At 41.4% G+C, this 21,884-nt stretch overlaps 1 protein-coding gene across 7 annotated transcripts in view; it reads left to right on the top strand.

Annotated features, from left to right (window-relative positions):
- The window catches only part of LOC138521540 (signal transducer and activator of transcription 5B), a 1,967,228-nt gene that overhangs the window by 321,408 nt on the left and 1,623,936 nt on the right, over positions 1-21,884 (top strand). For 5 of the 7 annotated variants that reach the window (XM_069634461.1, XM_069634460.1, XM_069634455.1 and 2 more), the window contains exon 2: positions 652-741. The exons of the other annotated variants lie outside the window; for them this stretch is intronic. The gene's annotated coding sequence lies outside the window, so the exon portion shown is untranslated. The remainder of the gene's footprint in view (positions 1-651; positions 742-21,884) is intronic. 7 annotated transcript variants of the gene reach the window in all.

Here is a 21,884-nt window from a genome sequence, read left to right on the forward strand (position 1 = left end):
CAATGGGTTTTCTCAATTCTTGTTATGTCTTGTCAAAATGTACTTTCTCCTTCATACTAAAACTGTTTGATGCATCTCTTAAGAAAGCTGTTTAGACAAATTAGTCAGCGCTGGGTTAACAACATATTCTTGTTTTTGAGGCAAACCATTGCTTTAATTTTTATTTCTTTTTAAGCTTTACATTGTAATCAACCAATTTTTAGTAGCCAGATGTTGCCCATATTGGGACCCAATTTTCAAGAGTACTTATTTGGTGATTGCTTATAAAAAGGTTGATCTGGCTCATCTTGGTGGTTCATTTGCCTTTTTCTGCTGACCACTAGTGTTATCATTGCCCATGACCTCTTAAAAACCTGGTTTAATTGAACAACATGAGCCGTTTCCTCTTTCGCAATCAAGGAGCTAGGACAACTCTGGTAAGACTTCCACTCTGTCTTTACACCCACAATCTCTACAGATTTTCTACCTTGACATTGGATTTTAAATGTCAGCACTACATTTTGTAAAGTCTGAAGGGCATTGAAAGTTGACGGCTTTAACCATAACAGTTCATGGATGTGCAGCATGTGAAGTACCCATTGTCCACCTTTCTGCCTTATTCAGCTAGAGCTACAATAAAGCACTTCTTCTATTGTTTCTCTTTCTACATAGGCCAGCCGAAAAATTGCAGCTTCTAGAGAGAAGGGCTGTGCAGGTGTTTGAGTTGGTTGGGGAATTGTACAGGCTGGATGTCCGGATATTGTAAGTAGCACTCTTGTTTTATGAGTACTCTCCTGTGGCTGTGTGGGGGGGGGGTCTTCTTTAGGCTCTGCATCTTCCGTAGATTCAGTGTTGCAGCTTTTTGGACGTGCTCTCATTTTTCTGTGTTGTCACTGCTCATGAGTGGATTTATTTGACTCAAAATAGTTTCTCATGTTATGTATTGCATTTCTGAATTTTTGTCTTGCAAACAATAATGTGCTCCATTTGAAAGGCTGATCAGTTGCTCATTCATAGAAGTGCCACTCAAAATAGATCAAACGGATGGCCTAAAGGATTTGCCCATGGTGGGAACCAAAGAAAGACATTTCTGATACATCTAAAAGACAGACATTTTGGTTAGTCGCCGAATAAACCATCTGTATTTTGACATCCTGGCTGGCTGTTGACCCCTTTCAAGCCTACCATGTACTACTAATGTTTTTTTAAACTTGCCTCTTACCAACTCTCTTTCCATCTGGAGATCAACTTGTTGAACGATTTCAATCTGGATTCCATCACAGATGTGGCATGGAACATTCCAAGGCAAAGCAAGTAAATCAGACCTGTCAGGTAGTAATGCTTAATGCCAGATTCATCCTCTGTGGTTTAATGGTTGATGTTGTCATTGTATTCCATTTGTGAACCTCAGACAGATGAACGACTGGGTCTTCCCTGCCAGGTTTCATACCGAAGTCTGAATTTTACACCTACATTTCTAAAGTAGTTGAGCAACATTCAACGCTATCCACCTCAAAGTGCTGCTCAAATTCCTTGCAAAGTCAGTAGGGGTAGTCAGTATGCCCAAAGCCTTGTTCTCAGCTTTTCTTTGAAACAGCACAAACCCGGTCAAACTGAGTTAATAACTCTCTTGACCCCTTATTACTGATGGAGTACGAGGAGGATAGTCAATTACACTGATTCCCACTAGTCCACCTCATAGGGGTTAACGTTGGATATCATGCGTACTTTGGTTATACATTGGTTCACCTAAACCTTAGGTAGGGGGTTTGAGGACCACTGTTGCTTGGCAAACTGTGCATTCTTCCTTTTTTCAGCACTGGGTGCATGTAAACTAGTTGTGCTTCATTGGACGAAAAAACTGATTCTGCTCGTGGGCCATGCGGCCATGCACTACTGCAAAACACATGAGGTGATGGCTGGAAGGTTTAGAAACAAGCTAACCACTGCCATTGCTCTGGGCAACACTCCAGACCAGCATTATTCGCTTGCCAAGCCATTACAGAAGGGGAAAGACCATAGGCAAATCAGGCTTGGTCCCACCCCAAAAGGGGCAGTCCAGCCCGAACTGGTAAGTCACATCCCTTCTACACGAGAACACAAGCATCCACAAACATGTTTCAGACTTGTTGGGCCTCATCAGTGAGAAGTAGCTTGGGTCAGACGGGCTAAAAAACGGTTGTGTGGCAGGTTGTCCAGAGCAATGACAGTGGTTCAGATTCATTCAAAACCTTCCACCCATCTCTTTTATTGTTAGTTTGTCTCACTGTGTGAGTTACACGTGGGTCACTTGCTCGCTGTGCCATAGGGAACCAAGCTGCACCTCACTGAGGAGGCCCAAGGCTGAAACATGTCTGGAGTTGCTTGTGTTTCCATGCAGAGGGGGACATGGCAGCAGGTTTGGCTGGGCTGTTACCATTGGTGGCAGTACCTGACTGATTTGCATATGGTTAGACCCCTTTTGCAATGGTGCAGACTGGCTAAAACATCGGTGCTGTGGAAGGTTGCCCAGAGAAATGACAATGGTTCAGAATCATTCAAAACCTTCCACCCATCACTTTTGTGGCCCATGCACTACTGTCATTTGAGTAGCCTAGCTTTTTGGGCCCACCTTCAACCCTCACCCAGCAAGTCTGCAGTTTGGGGGTGCAGCTTAACAGAGCACTCCTATTCCATATGCTACAACAGCGCCCTTCTTGTTCTAGAATAGATTATTTCACTAACATTTGCTCTGTCTATGGAGTCCCACCATTCCTGCGACTACCCCCTAAAATTACATTATTTCTTGCGTCTGTCACTTCCCACCTCGCATATTATATCGTCCACGCAGACCTACTTAAAGTTTTTATTTTTTTTATTGTGCAAGTCTTCTGTTTCCCTGCCTTGGTAATGAAAGACCAGAAGCATCAAAACCATGACTCGCCAGCAATTAAATCTGCATACTGACTGCCAGAAGGGGAAACGCCGATTTCATAAATCATTCTATGGCCACATTCCAGGTTGATTATAAATGAATTTTCAATCTTGTTAACGCTCCACAAGTTTGAGATCATTTGAAATAACCTCACATTCTCTTGATGAGACAGATTCAGGTGCGTTTCTCTGCACGTTCAGAGCTCCACTGTGTGGGGCAATATGTTACTACATACCTTTTGACTATGAGGGCTTTCCATTTTTCCACAGAGGTACTTAAACATTGGAGAGCATGGAGTTTGATTCCTCCGGTTCCTTCCAGAATTTACAGATGGCATTTTCTTACTGATTGAGAGAGATGTTTTTTTTCCAGTCAGATGACTAAGACCGTTCCATGAACCACCCATGGCAAGTGTTGGCTACCAATACTGCTCGATGCATTGCTCTGTAACACATTATGAATCTAGTGCCATCCCAGTTGTGTAACCCTTCCCTTCTTGCTCTAAACCCACTGAAATATACCGAGCATCGTATCATAATAAAGCAAACTAGATTTCCAGTTTGGTTCTATGTCGTTTTACCAAAAGGAATTCCTTTGAAGTAATTTACTTTGAAGGAATTCTGCAGAAGAAAACTAATCTAATTTGTATTTATTTTTTATTTTGGGGGTTAATTTGGGGGCTTCCCCAAAGCCTCCTCTTTCCCTTTACTAGTACTCCTAAACCCAGTCGCTCCCCACCCCTTTTAAAATATCCCCAAACCCCTGTATAATTCAGTTCTTTTTGTGGCAGAATTCCTTTGAAGTAAATTACTTCAAGTAATTCCTGTCGGCAGAACGATAGGATACGTCTATTTGTAATGCTTCTTTGCAAAGTCCAGAAGTTTGATGGGTGGTGATATTCATCTTCTGATTCTCTGCTTCCTGTTGGACCCCCAGAGTAGAATGTGAACGCATTTTCGAATTTGCTACTGTTAAGGCATGAGTCACAGGAAACTGGTTCTCGTTCATGTTTTATGCATTGGGTATCCGGTTCCACAGTAAAACATCTAATCTGAGTGTTTTATCCCCAGTGTAGTACAACAAACCGGTTTGGTTACAATTTCATTTCTTTAGAGACTTTAAAATAGCGCACTACAAATAGGTAATGTAACTAAAAAGTTATTTAAGAACAATTCCATTTAGAGGAGCAGTGTGCATGTTATGTGGTAGAAGATTTATGCAAATCCTTTCTTGGCACCAAACAGAGTTTTCATGCTTGCAAACTAATATTGGGAATGACTAAAGTCATGTGTGTGGAGTGCGGCTGCAGAGTTTTGTGAGAATGTTTTCACATAGCCAGTGTTTCAGTAAGGACTGCTATTGGAGAAGCACTGCAGGAAGCTAAAGCAGTCGTCCAGGCAAGGAGTGAATCTGCAGAGTGCAGTTAGTGCAGTTGATGGAGTAGAAAGGGCACGGAGAGTGATGGTCTACCAGACAAAAGATCTGCACCAAGAGTTTAGGTAGGTCTAACGGCCTATAGATTAAGTTTCTTAACACCTGGCATTGGTCCTCTTCTGCTGTGCTATATGTTTGCTACGGTCCCCATCAAAGATATAATCTGCAAAGCGTGCCAATTATGACGTCGAGTCCAATTCTGCTAACGCATGCTAACGCATGCTAAATAAACTAAACGAAGCAGTCTTAAATGAAATGCTTACCAATAATCTGGGATTGAAAGACATTACCCAGATTGGGTTTTCAGAAGATAAAATCATTTTGGGCCGAGATGAAACTCCAAAGGGAACTAAATCAGTTCTGAAAAAGAAAAAAGTGACTAGGTTCCTAACAGTGCCTTACCACTATTCTATTAATAGTAATTACTTGGAGAATTCCAATTGAATTGTGAATACAAAGGCTATAATGTAAATCAGATGTATTTCCTGTGAGCCAACACGCGTTTCGTGCCTAGCTCTTCTTCATGGGCTCAATGATGTACAATAAATTAGTTTGCTTTTTAGTTAATCACCCATCAGAATCATATGAGCGACCATGTGGTGTTAGTAACTTAAACGTGCCACAATAAGTGAATACTTTTATGATCATATAACTAAAATAAACTGAAACCCATCACAATAAAGGAATAGAAGGAGAAATGAAAATAGACAATAAAAAATAAAAAAGTGTGGCATTAGAGATGCACCTTCATTCATTCAAGAAATATGAGGACTGTTTGGCATTGTATAGGTACACTTGGCCATTGAACAGTTGCGGCTGTGTTCTCAACAAAGGTAACAGCGTGAACGCGATATTCACTATCACTATGGTTTATCTTTATAATTCATGCACCAAAATGTAAATGAGAAAATAATGATCAAAGAACAATGTACTAACTGTGATTTATTAACTTTTAATTTTACATCTTTAATTGTCTTTTCATTTCTCCTATTCCTTTACTGTGATGGGTTTAGTTCATTTAACTTGTTTTTGAAACTATCTGCTTTCAATGATATTTCGGCACAATTTCTGCTTTTGGTTATTCGATAATAAAAGTATTCGCTTACCGTGGCATGTTTAAGTTACTAACACCACATGGTCGCTCATATGATTTGATTGATGATGAAACAAAAATCAAACTAATGTATTGTTCATCACTGAGCCCTGAAGACGAGCTAGGCTCGAAACGCGTATTGGCTCACAGGAAAGAAATCAAATTTACATTATAGTCTTTGTATTCACAATTCAATTGGAATTCTCTAAATAATTACTATTAACAGAATGGTGGCAAGGTGCTGTTAGGAACGTGGCACTCTTCTTATTTAGTGCTTTACATTACAAAAAAGGACGTCAGGGAAGCGCCCCTCAATTTAGATTTCTCTGCGACACACTATTTTTACAAATCTAGCAGCAAGCGCATGAATTGGGGTTGATTCACAACTTTTTTGTTAACTATATCAGTTAGCAGCATGAGTAAGAGAAACGCCTTGGCCCAGACAAGCGATAGACCCCCCCTAGAGGAATTTGAAAATTCCTTCCTCCAGCTTTGTCATAGTCTATAAAATGAGGGCAATAAGGGGACCATTAGTCAAGACGTTGACCTTGTATCAGCAACCCTGGATTTATTTGCAGTCTCTATGGCTCAATCTTAGGATCTGAATGAAAACCCAGTAAAGGAAGGAAGGTCAAACACTGTGGGCGATAAGGCACTTCCTGTACAGGTCTTCATGTGAGAGGTTCATAATACACTGCTCAATAGGTCATTGGATGGTGGGCATACTGTGAACGGCTCAAATTTGGCGATTCATGTGGCTTTACAGTCATTTGTGAGACTACAAGACTCCCTCAATGGGGAATGTATATGTGTTACAAATGTTGCAAGTTATCTGGAAGGCGCTACAAGGTCAGAACAGTGCTTTGATTAATTTGCAGAGGGATCCGGCATCTGTATCAGCCCCTATTGAGATCCCAGATCTCGAGGATCTCCCACAAACATCAGACTGGGCTGACCTTCAATTGGAGTCTTTTCTTAGCCCCTCCCATTTACTGGCAGCTGAAGTGGTAAACTTCCCCTGTAACATTAAGGGCGGTGGCAGCATCCCACCGGAACAACCCCTTATGCAAAGGATAGCTGCAAAACGCCCAAGGAAGAACCATAAGAAGTGCCAAAAGAAAAAGAAAACAATTTGAGCCAAGAAAAGGGAGCACTCTTAAAAATTTAAAAAAAAAAATAAAAACATTCCAAGGGTTTCATCCGGAAAATATAATGTAGTGTAATATGGCACTTGTACAGCGCCTTTTCCCAATGTTATGGCCTCAAAGCAGTCTAGGTGAATGGCCTTAGAGGACTGAAGTCTGAGGTGTGAGAGATTGGTCAGGAATTTACAATGTGTGTTTGCATTTTAGTCAGTACTCCGATAGGTAGGGCTGACTAAGTCTCTGCTAGAGACCTATGTAGAGCTGGCTTGTGATTGGTTGTTGTGAAGGCTGTTGGGAGAGTATGCAAGCCAAGGAGACTGATTATGTGTCCAGCTAAACCACATTTTTACTGTGGGACTTAATTGCATCTAGAGGTGTTGTCCTATGTGCCATCATGTGGCGTATGATTGCAGATGCATGCATTTGTAGGGCCGTGCCCGAGGATATTTGTCATCTAAAAGTGCAGCTAGATTCAGAATAGTGGCTACATTTCCAAAACACAGCTGGATTCAACACAGTGGCTACTTTCTGTAAGGTAGATATAATGGTAATATATTGAGAGGAAGAATCAGCAGGGTCGAGTTCCCTGATAGATCTGACTAAAACTAAAAAGAAAAAAGATCAGTAAAAAAAACAAAACAAAGGGAGCTATAAACTTGATGGGTACGTCAACAGAGATGAGTATTCTCCCCTATCTTAAAACGCCTGCTGATGTCAGAACTACCTTTCAGCTGTAAATCCTAGAAACAAGGAGAGCGCAAAGGGTGAGTCTAGTATGGCTTTAGAGAAGGAAGTGGTTGAATTGGACAGTATGAGGATCAGTGATGCTAGGACATCAGCCGTTCATGCTACTTCACATCTATCATCGGAAGACAGTCGAGATCAAATTTTAGAAGGTCCATCAAACCCCAATTCAATCTTCGTTGATTTTGCAAGGTAGGACATGGTTTTTAATAGGTCCTCCCACAATGTAGCGCCAATGGTTAACTTTTAAAGTACTTGCATTACTTGCCTGACAGAATCAACTTCCCCTCTGTATGCAGATCTGGTAAAGGCACTACGTGGAAGGAAAAATGTGTTGCTGTTGGCAGCTCTCTTCAAGGATAATACTGAGTTTTCTTTAAAAATAGATCCTCACTAATGGAACTTTTTATTGATATTTTACCTTTTCGATTAATTCAATCTCATGATATTGATCAAGTAGAGTTTATAGATAATTCAAGGACTTGTTTGGTTTTAATTCATGTAAAATCCAGAATGATTTATAATTTGATTATAAAGGAGTGGTGCTCATTCCTGTGCTCAGATATATCATCTATCCTAATGGTTCATTGCCCCAGGTGCAATGTCGGGCCCTAGATTCAAAGACAACTCCTGTACATTTGGGTGATGACATTGCAATGAAATGTATAATGTGGTTGGTAACTTGCCCAGGATGTACAGGTTTTGTATATTCTTGAAATGGCAAAAAAGGGAGGCATGGGGCGACCAAGCAGGTGTCTTATTATGTGTGTAGGCATTCCATTTTGTGCAGGGATTGAAAGAATAGAAGTTGATTTCCCTGATATATTAGCAATGAAATTGACATAGCTAGGGGTGATGGGGTCAGGACCTGACATTATGTTGATTATTCATGTTTATTGGAATGTTAACCAAACAAATGTGAAAAACCTCTTTAATCATATGGATGATGTGTTGTATGTCTTGTTTAGTCAGTATGATACCACCAAAGTTATAATTATGAGTAACCTAAATTGTACAATACCTCATTGGGATAGTCTACCACTAGAGTAGCCCTAGCAAAGTGGGACTAGGGATTCTAGAGGATGTGCAAAGGCTGTGGGAAGAAACCATGAACTCCTTGTGAATTTCTAAGTTAAATTGGAGCACTGAAAGGGATATCCCAGCAAAATCCACATGGCAAAGAGGGTCGAGCAAATCGATTTTAGATTATATTTATGTTTCAGAAAGCCTCTTGCCATTGGTGGATAAACTGGTTATTCAACAATGTTGTAAAGTGACCAGGCTTATCTTACGGTATCACTGTACTTGTGCCTAGCCCATCAAAAAAGGGAAGGTGGGCAGCTACAACTACTAGTCTCTACACAGACGAATAGAGTAAACCGGTCTAACAAAACGGTTCTTATGCTTAATATGAAATTAGAAGAGGTATGGAATAGCATAGTGTTTTGAAAGAAGTGTTTATTTTTCCATCCTAATTCCCTCCTGTCCTTAATCCAGGGAATTAGTGTGGAAGTCAGGGCTGGAAGCATAAGTAATAACCAGAGAAGTTATGAGAGGATGCACAGCTTTGACTATATTGTACAGGAGCGTAAAAAGAACCTGAGACAAGAAGTTAAAACTTTTTAGAATACTGATAGTGGAGTCGATGCAATAATCAAATCTATCAGACAGCTAAAGCAATCGTACTGTGATTGTTTAAGGGACTATCGATATAATATAGATGAGGGATCTTCCATAGAAATATTGATCATGTCTAACAAATGTAAACCAACTTTATTCTGAAAAAGGGTCAACAAATTGGCTGGTAGCCACAGAGAATTGGAGCAATCAGCAGATAACGCAATTTCAGAAGGGGATTGGTTTGACCAAATTGTTAAAAAAATAAAAAAATTGTGGTAAAGATATTACAGATTGTAACTTTGAAATACAAGATCTGGGATGGTGAGATGGTAACTTTGGATGGTTCAAAATAAACATTTTGATAAATAAGTCCAAGAAATCCAGAGCGGCTAGCCCCAACAGGATCCCAAATCTAGTAAAAACAGATGCACTGTTATGGCCCAAAATCTTGTCTGAAGTGTTTAGCTCTATTTTGAAATGGGGGCAGATTCCAGATTACCGGAGGAGGTGAATATCGTGCCAATTTTGGAGCTTGTCGAAGAGAAGGTTGGGTTGAGGTCCCTGAACCATGATGGTTCCATGGAGATAAACATGAATTATGACTCTGGAAATAGTGAAGAGGTCAAGGAGAACCTCCCAGTGAGTTCCACCACTAATGGGAGAAGAGGTGATAGGAGAGAGAAAGCCGACCATGTAGCGAGTCCATGGGTCAGGTGAGTTAACGAAGAAGAGGATGTCATTGATGGTCTCTCAGGCAGAAGCCATGACATAAGTGTATGTAATAGGAAGGCCTGGGTTGGAGGCCAGAGTGTTCTTAAGTTTCTTCTGGCCAGATTAAGTTTTGGGAGAAGGATAGGAGATAGTATAGCAGTTTGAGATGATCAGAGATAAAGATAGCAACATAGTTGGCTGCAGTGGAAGGGGAGGGGAGACATTTACCAGTCAGAAGCACAGATGCACTTGGAAGTAGGGGCGCAAGGTAGGAGGTGGGGAGACAGAGGGATGTGTGCGAGCCAGTTAAGAACACAACAGTCAGCAACTGGGCAGGCAAAAAATTATTTTAAGCAGGACAGGGGAATCGCATGTAACGACTGGGCAGGCCAAATTCGATTTTCAGCAGGACAGGAGAAATACATGCAGCAACTGGGCAGGCTAAATTCGATTTTCAGCAGGACAGGAGAAATGCATACATCCTAAAGGCACGAAATGCACCAATTCCAGCACACTGTGAAATTGTAATACCACCAAACCCCATTCAACACATCAGAGTAGCAGACCACTACCCCTGCAGACAGAAAAACAAACTTCCAGCACAGCAGAGAAAACACCAAACTGCTTGTACAACCTTGCTGGGAATGGGAAAGGGGCTTAGAGAGGTTTTTAAAGCCTACCAGCGGTGTAGCCCTCCTCCTGGGGAAAAGGCAGACACTGACTGGTGCAAGAAATAAACTGAGCACTGCAACCAATTTGGAGTGGGAGAGGTCAGACAGTCTGCATACGATGTCCTGCACTATAAGCAGACAGCAGCTGGGGCAGAGTGGGTTGTACGGGTGAAGACACAGGTGGAATTGGAGAAAGATCAAGGGACCAGGTGGAGGAAGGACAGAGTGTTGGAGAGGCAGATTTTGAGCAAGTAAGGCATTTGAGAGAGAGTGGTATTAGTGGTGTGCAGTGTACTGTATAACAATGCAGGAAGTGGTGAGAGGGGAGTTTAGGAGTGGGGAATAAAGGAGAAAGACTGAATATAGTATGTGAGATAGTAGTTGGTGAGGGGGGAGTGATTGTTATCGGAGAGTGAGGCTAGTAGCGAGGGTCTAGAACTGGTGTGCAAGGAGTGGGATGTGTTAGGAAAGTGGGGGAGGGGTGAGAGCAGGAATTGTGGAGGGGTGAGCAGGGCACCATATCCCTCGGTTGCTTGTATTGTGATGAGGTCTGCAGGGCACCATATTGCTGAGTTTTTTGTATTGTGAAGGAGTGAGAAGGGCCCCATATCCCTGTGTTTCTTGAGTAGTTGTAATGGGAGTAGAGCCAGAAGGCCTGTAGTAGCGTGTAGAAGGTGAAGAGTTGTGTTGAAGAGAAGGTAGGCGAGTTGGTAGGACAGAGGAGAGTAGGGTTGAGGAATAGAGTAGAAAAGAGAAGGGGTGATGAGATCAGGAGGCACACATACACCAGCCTCTGGAACTAACATCTGTGGTAGTGTAGAAATAGGTAGGAAATTCCTAAGGGAGACAGCCAATGTCTCAGGGACACCCTCCTAGAGCAATTTAGCAATGACAGTAGGGATTACCGATCTCTAGAAACTAACCAGAGCTACGGACACCTTGGCTAAGGCAGAAATCCCAGGGGGAGTCTTAAAGAACCACAACATAGCTCTACTTTGTGCTATAAAAATAATCATTAAAAATAAACCTGGAAATAGGATAGGAGCAAGACTTGGTGTTTCATTCAGGCCATCTCCCACAGTGGACTGTTTGGAGACCCTTAAGCACTGGTTAACTCTTTCTCCAGCAACTTTAAATATACAGAAATTTCAGAGATTTGGATCAAAGGTTGATGGCGTTGAAATTGAATGGTTTTGAAATAGGTTGATGTGCAGCCATACGGCAATATTAAGTATATCTATGATGAAGGTTTTAATTTTGGTTAATAATTTATTAGGAGAAACGGTTTTAATGTATCAATGGGGGTTGGTTGGGTGTTTTATCGAAGAATTCTAAGAAGAAATGCTTGTATTTTTGATTGTCGAAAGGTATTGTATGAATTGCATGTTTTGACGATTTTTGTGTTACTTTTATTAATAACAAAAAAAGGAAAGAGCCCTTAATAAGGACCCTCGCATCCCATGCACAACTGAAATACTGAAAACAGTGAACATTTTCTTATTTACAACAAGAATTGTTTTAGGGCTACCAATTAGTCCTCGTAAACAGTGATTCAAAGGCACTTGTAATAAGGATACTTTTAGAGTAGGTTAGAACACACAAACATTTAATAATGTGATCAAAATAAGTAATACAGATCTCAACACATTTCGGGTAATCCCCGTCGTCGAATTAGGTCATCAGTTCAACAGCCTCAATCTTCCATTATCACAAGGTAAATTCAGGATATTAGCCATTTCTGTGTTAGAAATTGCCAACTTTATCAGTGTCAGAAAAAAGTGGAGAATCTAACTTCCATATTAAGGGACCCTATTCACCTAGATTCCGGTGGCTGACAGGAAGTCTGAAATTCTCATCTGGAGGATTACTCTTCATCAACTTCACAACTCCACTAGTGTTATCTGCGGAAACATGAACATTACAATCTGTGGAAATTCCAAACGACAAATGAGTATCAGAGGTAACTAATCCACCAAAGCAGGTAAGGATCTTGCGTTAGGAGACCATAGGGGTCCTTTCTTCAAGATATTGGTTAGAGAGATGCACTGAGTTCGTCTCTATATTCAAATAAAGGTCAGTATAAGTATTGTGCCCCACTAGATCATCTAGTGTTCAAAACAAACGGGTTATCAAAAGGACAAAACTACATGGCAAAAACGTATAAAACCCCTACCTTCTGTAGGTATGCCACAAATCCTAAAGGATCGAAGTGATGCCAATATTCAGGACTGCCCATAATGGCAGATGCGGTCTGTTAAACTATGGATGTAGGAGTATTAAAAAAAAAAGTCAATATTCTAGTGCAGCTCTAAAGATGAGGGATGACAAATAGAAATAACCTGTGTGAGGTCTCTCATCTCATCAGTTTTTCAAAGTAAGAGAAAGGCTGGGCTGACCAGAACGGCCGCCTTTAACCTAACAGTTGCATGTGACGTCATTGCAATGACGACGTCATAATGTAAACAATGTGTCAGAAAGACACGTAACTGTCTCTCAACACGTACATTTGAAAATTTGAAAAAGGAGAGAACTTATCCCATGAACAGTCCTTCCTAGTACATAATGATTGTAAGGTGGCTCCAGGTACATCTGTGATCTGTATGTCACAAAATGACGTGTCATGGATTCCTGACCCATGACATTGTAAGTCATTCCAATAATACCGCACAGTTAATCCTTGTGCATGATTTTTGTGCATCTTAGTAATGGAGTGGCTCGCAATACTTCCATGAGCTAGACTTAGTGTCCAAGGTACATGCCACTTATTCTGGACATTGAGCTTATGATAAGGGTGCTAATGGAGGTATATGTAAAAACTGCCTTTGTGTAAAACATTTCAGTGCCTGGACTTTAGGGTGAGAAACCCGCTGTCACAGAAATTTGTATACTCTGAGCTTCCATATATTCAGTTCTACGAACCTCCGTCACAAGATATTTAGAAACCAAATGATGTACCATTACCCAAAATATTTAGAAACATAATTATGTACCATTACATATTTCTATATATATTCTGTATAAGAATAATCCAGCCTAAATCTTGGCTTGAGTGTTTGCAAAAAAATGTTTCAGACTAATGATTGAAATACAAAAAAAAATACATTTCACTTTCTAGTAGCATGTTTATTCATGTGCTAGTGATTTCATGTAAAGTTTAATGATATCAGCAATGTACAAGAAGGAAGCTGTATTGAATGCTTGGATGTCGTCACTTCTCCCTGAGGGGGAGCCCCCTTCCCATGAGCCCAGGGAGGTGAGGCCGCTACTCGATATTACCGCTCCCCAGGGGATTATCTCATGGGGAGGGATCCCCCCCTACGGGACATTTATCCAGGGAGAACCTGGTACACTCTGCCCCAAAACACCTCCCCCACCAACCCCACACCTGGTAGTCCCATGTAGGTTTGTCAAGTACTGAATATACAAAGTACTGGGATGAAGAAGAACCTAGTCTACCCTAGGGAGGTACTGGGACAAGGAGGGGTGCAGAGTCATGGAGATCACTCCACACAACTGCACTGAACGTTCTAGTGCTTTCTGAATGCTGATTGGCCCAAAAAGAGTAGAAAGGGAAGAAAGACTCGAGACCATGACAGTAGCTCTTCCACGGAGGAACCGCAAGCGTGCAGCATGCTCGCTCACCTGCACCACAGAAGAGAGAGGCTGCTTAAATGTTTGCCTTGCCGAAAGGTTTGGAAACGGTCCTACGTGGAAGGACTGCACAGCAGAGAAAAGCCCAGGACGTCCAGGCAAGCAAAGCCATGATACAGCATGGTCTGGGGAAGACACACACACACACACACACAGACGAACTGCAAGGGCTGTGTAGGCACAGCAGCCTGTCGGAAGACCCAAGAGACCCCCTGAAGTCGAGAGCAGAGCTTGAGCAAGCCTGTATCCAACGGGAGAGAAACAGAAACCCTGAAGATACCGGGTTTAACTGATTGAAAATGGTACTAGCAGGTACTCGCACCTGCTGGAACTACCATACAGGGGCAGAGGAAAAGACCCTGGGGAAAGAACCGAGTCCCCTATCCCCACACCAGAAAGACGAGAGACACCAAGTCTGCCAACACAGGTCTGGGACCCACACTCGAGATGAGAAGACTGAGAAAGGCCAGGGGAAGGGTGACATTTCCCCTGGCACTGTGAGACTGTGAAGACCCCATAGTGAAGAAACAACTGTGGGCTAGGAGGAATATTGTAATTTGCACTGGAACTTTGTCCTTTGAGTTGAACTGAGAACTTTGACGTTGCAAACTGGAACTTTGTTTTGATAACTTGAAAAAGGATCAATGCCTGGGGAAGGTTGGCAAAGGACCAATACCTGGGTAAGGTGGTCTTTTCCCCAGGTAAAGGCACCACTTACATTTGGAGCTGGCATCCGTTGTCCAGAAGAAGGGAGTCATTCTTCTGGGATAACAAGATATTTACCGCTTTAGTTTAGTTACAAGTGTAAGAGACAGAAGCAGGGTTTTGACGCAGAACGGTGGACAATTGGTTTACGTGGACATCCTGACTGAATCCTTAGTATTTTTGGTTGAGGAAGGGAAAGCCCCTCTTAGAATTAGGGAAAAGGTAGATGTTCTCTTTCATTTATCCCATAGTAAATAGTAAAAGTGTATGCCTCCTGCTTGTCAGTCTCCTTCTCCAATTTAGACTCATTATTGATGACGCTTCGGCCGGTGCAGAAATTGTCGAGCACAATGTTCTTATTATACATTTTTATTAAATAAGACATTTGCAACATTGTACATTGTTACCTTTTCCTTTGTGAAGCCTGCAACCACGAGAGGTCAACCTCCCATAAAGCCTTCGGAAAGCCATCAGAGCTTTACCCATCATATATGGTTTAAAATGTAAAGTCTATAGACTTTGGGAATGCCAATGTGAAGGTTGAGCCTATCATTAAATACTAAACATAACCTAAAATAAAACAAAGTTATTATTATAGGTGTGTATGTATGAGGTCATTTAGCATATGTTGCAAGCCTCAAAATGTGCGCTCTCCACAAGCCATTAACTAGTGATAATTGACTCATTGCTAGGAAGAAATGGTTCTCTGTGTGCGTGTGATGAACCCAGGGGGCGAGTGACTTTTTAATGCCTGACTGTGACTTGTCATTACCCTTGAAGTTGGATTTTTTTCATTTAGTTACATGGTAATGTGGTATGCTTTCAGGATTTATTGACTGTTTGGTATCTATGTTCTGATGTTCTTGGTGCACGTTTTTAAAGCTATAACTATGTGCTTATGATCTCTTTTCATGTGGGATGGTGAGTGAAGGTTCAAAAAAATGTTTTTTTTTATTCTTGCTACATATTTAGTTCTGTTTAGTGTTTCATGATAGGTCAAACCTTAGTGTTGGTATTCCCAGGATTTGTTGACTTCAATGTTTTATAGATCACTGGAAATTTAATTTTTAAAAGTTATTTCCTTTTTTCTAAAAGCAGTATTGTATCCATTTTCAATTATGTTAGCAATTTAGCTTGGAGTCACAACGTTCTGTGTTGGGCTCTTGGTGTGTGCAGATTATTTTGATAATGTACATAGGACGCACTTTTTACTTATCATTTTGTTAGTGTGAGACTGCGTTATATTTTGCAAATGATCAGTTTATGGGGTTCATACAACATATCGAGAGCAGAGTTGGGCTTTTGTTTATGCATCAAAACAATATTTAAAAAAAGAGGTCAGGGCGCCCTTCTGCAAGAAATAATGGGGCCTGGTAACCTGTTCTGTAAGAAAGTACACTCTCCGAGTCCTCACCCACACGTTTTAGCTCACTGTACCTTTCCCAAAGGAGGAATATCCATGTGCATATCAGTCTTTTTCCTGCCCACTTGAGCAGTCCAGCACTGAAATGCTATGGTAATCCTCCTTTGAACAAGAGTACCAACAGCAACCCCAGACATGTGCTTCCACCTAGTCGGGCCTCATCAGTAAGTCTGCAGACTCTGAGTGGGTACATTCCCACAGAACAGGTTATCATGCCATGTTCTTTCTTGCAGAGGGGCACCCTGACCTCTTTTTGAATGTAAAAGGAACTTGAGGTTGATCACCTTAAGTTACCTGGGGTTATCCAGACGTGGACCCCTTGCTCACTGTGCTCAGAGACACAGCTCCTCCTCACTGATGAGGCCCGACTAGAACGAAACCTTTGTCTGGGGTTGCTGTTGGTACTCTTGTTCAAAAGAGGATTGCCTAGCATTTCAGTGCTCGACTGCTCAAGTGGGCGGGACAAAAACTGATATGCAAATAAGTATTCCTCCTTGGTGAACGGTACAGTGAGCTAAAATATCTGGCTGCGGACTCTGTGTGTACATTCCCACAGAACAGGTTATCATGCTGTGTTCTTTCTTGCAGAGGGGCACCCTGACCTCTTTTTGAATGTAAAAGGAACTTGAGGTTGATCACCTTAAGTTACCTGGGGTTATCCAGACGTGGACCCCTTGCTCACTGTGCTCAGAGACACAGCTCCTCCTCACTGATGAGGCCCGACTAGAACGAAACCTTTGTCTGGGGTTGCTGTTGGTACTCTTGTTCAAAAGAGGATTGCCTAGCATTTCAGTGCTCGACTGCTCAAGTGGGCGGGACAAAAACTGATATGCAAATAAGTATTCCTCCTTGGTGAACGGTACAGTGAGCTAAAATATCTGGCTGCGGACTCTGTGTGTACATTCCCACAGAACAGGTTATCATGCTGTGTTCTTTCTTGCAGAAGGGCGCCCTGACCTCTTTTCAAAATAATATGTTAACACTGTAAACATTGAAGATGTTTGGATAATACAGTGTTCATGATTAGATAAGTATGTGGATTGTTCTAGACCTATTCAAAGGTGAATGTAACCTAGCGTAAACTAGGAGGGTTTATGTGAGTAATGCTTGGTTTCAAAGATGTCTATCCTTTGAAGGTTGTTAATGTTAGTACTTTGATGAAGTCAAGCATGATTATTTGGGAGGTGCTGTTCAGAGAACATGGTAGATGTGCTGCTTGTTTTTTTGTTGGAAGACTTTACTTGATGTCTACCTGGGTTATGATTTTCTTATTGGGTTGTTTTTTGTCAAAGTAGTCCTGTGTAAATCATGTGAATTATGTATATTGTTTCTTTTTATTTTTTAGTTTGGGGTGACCATTGAGAAGCAGGCTTTAAAATGAATTTGAAAATGTTATTAAGAGATGTGGCTTTTCTGCAGGCAAATGGTGTTGTAAAAGTATAATGGCATTTTTGACTGGCTTAAAATAGGTCCAGCAAGAGTTTGAGTCTTGTGTAATGGTCATTTATTGATTTGGTGGTTGTCGATGTGAAACATTTTGTTCCATGATTTGACCTTTAGGTAGACATCGCTTTCGGACTCATTGGGCCTCATTACGAGTCAGTCGGTCCAGAAATAACAGTGGCGGTAAACCCGCCGCCACCGTTGTTTGCGGACCGGGTGATCTCGAGTCTTGCAGGCAGGAGGTGTCATTCCCGCCAGGTCTGACCTGGCGAGTTTAACACCACCGGCCTGCAGGCGGACGTGGAAACACCTGCACCATTACAAGATGGGACTCCATGGGAATGGGGACTTACAGAATTCGGCCTCTGGAATTCCCGGGTCACCGGGGTCGTAATGCCCCGGTAATTCCAGGAATCACGGAGGCGGAATGGTAATATGAGTCCGGCGCTAACCAGCTGGTTTTTACACCTCGGTTACCGCCGGAACCGTACTGAGGCCCATTGTGTCATTGTTGAAGCAGTTTTCTACTGTCGTATTAATTATTTCGTGATTATTTCAAAAGTGGAAGGTAGAACACCTGCAGCATGTGTTTTTAAAAAAAAAAAAAATTCTACACCATACATTTTGTTCTTTGTGGGCCTTTATTATGTTGGATTGTTGAATATGTCCTCCTCCATTTTCTGCTTTTGTAAGTGTGGGTAATTTTAACATATATAAGAGGTGGTTCATTTTGCAGCTCCATTGCAATTTCTAATTTGAAGTCTGCATTTCATATCGTTTTTTTCATTTTTAGCGGTTTTAAACCATGACTGGTGGTTTTCATATATCCAACTTGAAGAAAGAAGCTGGATTGCAGATGTACTTCTACAAATGTGTATTTGTCTCAGGGTGTGCCTCACCCATAGAAAACACTTGAAGTAAATACAATTCTTTTTAACACATATTCCCATGTTGTACTTGGAAGAGGATGGGATTCACCAAGATTTGATGTGACAGGTTATTGTGTCTGTCAGTCATTGTGTACAGTGGAGTGTGTGTGGTATGAACTTTTTTTGGATGAGGTTGACTTTGGGAGATAAAGTGATTAGTGCAGTGTGATCTGTAGAGTTGTCTGTCGTTTGTTTAGTGGTAAATGTTGTAGTGTGTGTTGCTAATATGTGGATGGGCACACAAGATGTACCAGCTGTACTAATGAGGATTGTCTTGTTTTAGGGGTGTACAACTTCTCATGTGGGACCTCAAAATATTGCCAACCCCAAGAGTGCAGAGGTGTGTGTTGGATGTCATGGCTGTATGAGTAGTGTCAGCATGTGTTGTGGGGCCGTCAGTGGAAGTAGAGTAGTTTTATGAGGCCGGCATGGAAGTTATTTGGTTTTTATTAACTGAAATTTCGCTTAGGCGCCTAGTGGTAAGGTGAAGTGTCAAGTGTGTTTGGCATGGAGGTGGGTGAGATGGGGGGGGGTGTTGGTGAGTTGCCCCTATACCAAGGTCACTTGGAGTCAAAGGCAAGGATGGCGCTTCCATTGAAAGATTCTAGCTAGCTGCAACTTTCCCAGTCTGATGTTTACTGTCGCAAGGTTGATGCACATTTAAAGTGGATATGATATGAGATATGTTCAAGTAGTTATTGACATGGTTTACTTGTTGCCGTTTAGTTTATACATTTGCAAGGGGTAATACTTGTGTGTATGACTGCTAAGGGAAATCATTAGTTACAGCTTTTCTTTTTCCATGCATTACCCTTTTGGCTTAATATCATAGCGGAGAAGTATTGGATTATTTTATCATCTAGCATGACAAAACAGGATTGGAATATGGCGTGTTTGTTTTGGTAGAGTTATGGTTCCCCCTGTACTGTTGTTTATTGGCAACAATGCAGGACTAGCAAAAGGCACAAGAGTGGTCATACACAACATGAAACATTAATTTAGTAGCTTTTAATTACTGGTTGTATTCAACCTTAGTGCTTCAATAGACACCATACAAAAATGAGTTTTCCTTTAGTTTATGAAATGGCATTCGGAACTTCTTGGTTGAGCTACCCATGTATAATTAAGTTACCAACCCGACCTGACTTATACATAGTGTAGCGTTCCTAAACTGTACTGATTGTTAACTTATATTTTGTAGTAGAGACTACTATTTTAGATGAGGTATATGACTTCTTAGTTTGTAAGGTGTAACTACCAGCTTTTTCCATTGCTGGTGGTGTTTTTTCCCTTCTTGGGCTACCTTTCTTCTCCTGTAGTTTTCTTCCCTTCTGCACAGTGCGTTGACAGTGGCATACTTGAGAAACTGATTCTGCAAACAGATATACATATATAGTTAATCAAGACTTGGAGCCTGCAGGGGCCAGAATTCATGCTGATTACGTGCCCGGAAGCCTGACTTAATGGGCCTTGTGCAAAGCTAGGGCCATCTAGCAGGGATTACGGCACTTAACATGACTCTTACCCACGAGGGATTTAAGGCTATTAGCACCTTTGCTAAGGGGCGGGGAGGTTCCTGCGTTGCCATTCATTCAGAAGTGAGAATTAGGAGCAGATGGAGGTGGATAGTCCCCAGAATTCTCATTCCCGATTGGCTGAGCCAACCAGAACATTCCAAGAGGTGTGCAAATATCTATGGTCAAGGTTGGGATTTTGTGCTGTTTGAGATGTACTAAGTGTTTTTTGTTAACTTAGTTTCAATGTTTTAGTGTCACCGATAAAGGTTTCCAGGAGGACAGTGAACATTTCACTTTGCTTTCTTATTTGTATCCTTTTTTAAGGACAGGCACATTTTGTTAGTGTGGAAAATGTGTTTTCTTAAATTTCATGATGAAACTTAGTGGGTTTCTCTGCTTGTTTTCTTTTGATATTCACGTCTCTTGTTTCTATGCCAGAGTAGTGGCTCTCAGCTGTTAGCCATTTCCTGTGGCACCCCCTGATAAGGCGGAAAGGTGTCTCAGGCTGGTGCTTTGGGTGTTGACTATATGAGGCAGCATTGTTTTAATGAATAGATACATGTATTTGTTAAAGTGAACTACCTTTATAGCGATGTCTGATATTTTTTACACATTTGCCTGCCTTCAACTGAGCCCATTCATTTTCAGTCAGGTTCTATCTGTTCTGTCACTTTTTAAGTGTCAAACTGTGAGTGTGTTCACTTACAACAATTAGCAGCTTTTGTTTGTGCATCTTGGGTCCCAGTGGTAGTATTTTCAGAGTGTTTCGTGGAATTGGTTATTTTACGTACTTTACGTAGTTTTAGTAGTTTATTATTTAACAAGGGGACAAGATGGACTGGCTAACTGTAGGTACTGCTTTATTCTTTGGAAGTTCATGTTAAGTTTATTGTTATATACACTATTTAGTACAGGGCCTTTTAAAGTTTTTTTTTGTTATGATGAGCTCGCCTTGAGTAAAGATAATGTTGGTGGAGTGCCATGCTGGACAAGCTTATTTTTCATTAAAAAGCTGCTCCCAAATTTTCAGACCACTGATTTAGTGAAGACAGTCCCTCTCCTCCCTTTTTAAATGTTCCTTGCAAAAACACTGTGTAGGTTTGCTGATGCCCTAGAGTGGGGCCGGACCACAGTTTGAACACGACTGGTTTAGAATACAGGTATCTAGGTGATCTTATCGTGTATCGTCTGTGATGGTTTAGAATATGGGGATCTACGTGATCTTATCATCTGCAATGGTTTAGAATACGGGTATCTAGGTGATCTTATAGTCTGCGATGGTTTAGAATATGGGGATCTATGTGATCTTGTTGTCTACGATTAGATCGCAGACGAGATACTTGAGAAATAGCAAAGTGCGCGCACAAGAATAAACGGGCCCGAGGAAGTCTTGGACAAAGATCTGAACATTAAATAGGGATCAGCGATTGTCTCAGGAATTAAATGAAGTGCTTTCTTTTCTGGGAAGTGAAAAACGAAATCTTGCGAGATGTCAGAATATTTTACCAAAACACTACGTTGACTAACATAACTTGTACCCGAAACAATATATTTAACAGTTGAAGTGACGGATTATACACAAGAAAAGCAAGGGACACCCCATAACCCCCAATCTCAAATGCACCAGCCTCCCCGCCATACCATGGCCGGGGACGGAGGAACAGAAATGGCGCTGCAACGACATGCAGAAGTTCTGGCACAGTGGCGAAATCGCTCCTATAGGAATCGCAGTATTGGGAATATTTGATGTAAAAGATGCGATGAATATACGCATACCGAATATGAATTTATGGGAACAGTTTTCAGCAAATTCTTGCGATTTGTCCTCTGCTGTTGACTGACAGCATCTATCTTTCAAATGGGGCACTTATTGCGCTTTTTTTATATACTTTTATGGTGCTCAAC

This window comes from Ambystoma mexicanum, chromosome 13, assembly GCF_040938575.1.
Source record: "Ambystoma mexicanum isolate Mex_15411 chromosome 13, UKY_AmexF1_1, whole genome shotgun sequence".
NCBI classification, from domain to species: domain Eukaryota; kingdom Metazoa; phylum Chordata; class Amphibia; order Caudata; family Ambystomatidae; genus Ambystoma; species Ambystoma mexicanum.